Here is a 2,847-nt window from a genome sequence, read left to right as displayed (position 1 = left end):
TTATCTATTAGTGGTGGCCGAATTTTGCTATTCAAAAGGCTTTTTAATAGCTGCGAAATAAAGAAATTTAGCTTTTTGCAGCAAAACTGTCTCAAAACTGAAAAAAACCAAGGGCGTCATGATCTGGAGAATATTGTAAAGAATTGTTTTTGGCGAAAACCGCGTGTCGATCGATGCAGCCATTAAAGAGCCTTTTGAATAGCAAATTCGGCCACCACAAATAGATAATAGATATATATTACAAATTATATAATACATATAATGTATTTATCTATTTTATTTTAATAATGAATAAAGATATTGCAAAAATGATTTTGTAAAAGTTAATTTCAGTATCACTTGACCTTAATCAAGCAGGATGCCAATTTAAGAGGTACCGGCTGTCTTTCAATGGGGATTTTCATCTTTAGTCCGAGGTGTAAACCCCTAGATACATGTATCACTGGTTAGCGGCTAACTCCTGATGGCCCGAGAGTGACTCAAAATGTGTGAGCTGTTTCAAAGGTTAAGAATCAATTTTGCATGAACAGCCAGGGTAGGCCTAGACAAAAAGGCAGACCAGAGCCCCACTATCAGGGCTGAATTTGCAAGAACAAACATAATGACAGTTCTCTATTGTGAGGCATCGTGGTGAAATCAGACGCCTGTCAAAATAATGAAATCGACGAAACTGACTTTTTTTCTGCCATTCGGCTATCGGGCACTTGTTTTCGAAGGACAAATTAAGGTGACACCGATAACTCCATTTTCCTTTGACATTGACGATCGCCCGATTCCACCGCGTCGTGACCAGAGCTGGTAATAACGCATAGATCTAAATTATTATTGTATAATATTATATTTCCCTGAGCAATTCATTCAAAAATATGTTCCTAAGAATGAGCTCTGAACTTGGCCAAAAGTGAAAAGCATTAATTATTATTATTGTACCAGTACCATAGAACAGATAACGCTCAACCTGAATAAAACGAATCACTGTTTAGTTTAGTTGCCCAATGAACTCTATAGACATTGATATCCCAATTATACCTATTGGGACAAGACAGTATCAAAGTGGCCTGAAATTTAGTCATCTTGGAAATTATTATTCATGTCGAAATCCGACCAGCTTGCTCCGAAAAAGCAGCAAGGTTTTTGATCTAGGAAAATCAGATTTCGGACTGTCAAACTGGCAAATGGGTACCTGGTCAGCAACACCTGGCCCTAATAGAATACACAACTGTAATAAGATCTGGCTAATAATAATTCGTGAAAAAGAGAATTGTAGTCAAAGACAAAAATGGTGGGGGGGTGGGGGGGGGGGAGGTATCGGATTAGTGTCAACGCCACATGATTAGGCTGGCTGAAATTAATACGGATTTGGTGTCAACGACAGACGTAGGTTTAAGTTTAGATACTTCAGAGTCACAAGGCGGTTCCGATTTTCTATACCCCTCTTTCCAATTAGAGTTCGCTTGTTTCTCTTTTCTTCCATGAGAGGGGCCTTAGATTGTGACTAAGCTCCCAAATTTTTCTTGACAGCACACAATAAGGGTCACCCATACTGGAGCCAGAGATTATAAACTTTCCATTTTGCGACGTTTAAGAAGATACATAGTTATTTTTATAAAAACGACGTTATGATAGTTGAAAATAAAGGGGCGGGGTGGGGGGGTGGGGGAGTGGGGGGTTAATTCAGGGGCGACATTTAGAAGAGATACTTTTTTTCAAAATAAGAACGACGATATGATAGTTGGGAAAAAAAGAGAAAGGGGTTGGGGGGGGGGGGGTTGATTTCAGATTTCAGAGGGTGAGAAGCACACAGAGTACTAAAGACACAGAGTACTAAAGACAACTTACTGTTGTTAAATATCAATATGTTTTTCAAAATCCTGTCAGCACAATACTAGAATCAGTGCAGATCATGAATATGCCTTCTCTTCTGTAGTAGTACTAGTACACACAAATACGAAATAAAACTGGAGTGACATACATGTATATTCTACATTTAGATTCCAATTTATTTTATAAAAGGGAATGGGATGTTCACATTGCTAAAATGAAGGATAACAGACTGATTTGCAAATGCTCTAAATGGACGCCAGGAACAAGAACACGATCAAGAGGAAGATCAGAAAGAAAGAGGTAAAATGGCACCAGACAGCGGACGGGAACAACACGGATAAGGACAACAACACATAGAGCAGAGTGCATACAATTTACTGACTCACATGGCGGTAAGGAACACCAATTTTACAATACGGCTTCATTGAGTGCGAAACTCTAAGAAACAAAGAGTTTTTTCGAAGTACCGGTACCGGCTTTCCTTTGTTCTTTTTCTCTCTGAGGCTAAAAGTCTCGTGGTCTGGAGGTTAAAGTGTTTGTTTCTCATTCAAAGGTCTCCGGTTCGAATCCGGATAGCGACCGAAACTATTTATTTTCTAAAATTGTCTCCTTTCATCTCCTTTCTTTCTCTCTGGCATTGTTCTGTCGTCTGCTTTCCTCTCCTCTTTCTGTGCCCCAACACCTCACCTCCTTTGTCTCCTCCTCTGGGCTCCAGACTCTTTCTGCAGCCTTTCTACAGCTACTCCTTGGCTCCTTCTCACTGCTCTCTTTCAGCCACACCCCTGATCTTCTGGTAGGAAAGATCTACACCTAGTCTTTTCGGACTAGGGCGAAAAATCATTGAGGGCCTGTGTGCAAGTTGCGCACGTTAAAGATCCCTTGGTGGTCTAAAATCGATAAGAGTGGGCTTCGGCCGCCAACCGGACAAAAATTCAAAATTTTATACCGACTGGAAATGTTAGGTGTGTCCCTCTCGCTCATATGACCTTATGAAGTTGCGAGCGCCGTAGAACACTAACACCC

The sequence above is a fragment of the Aplysia californica genome, unplaced genomic scaffold, assembly GCF_000002075.1.
Source record: "Aplysia californica isolate F4 #8 unplaced genomic scaffold, AplCal3.0 scaffold00582, whole genome shotgun sequence".
Taxonomy (NCBI): domain Eukaryota; kingdom Metazoa; phylum Mollusca; class Gastropoda; order Aplysiida; family Aplysiidae; genus Aplysia; species Aplysia californica.
The sequence above is the reverse complement of the archived record's forward strand: the minus strand, read 5'-3'. Positions refer to the sequence as shown.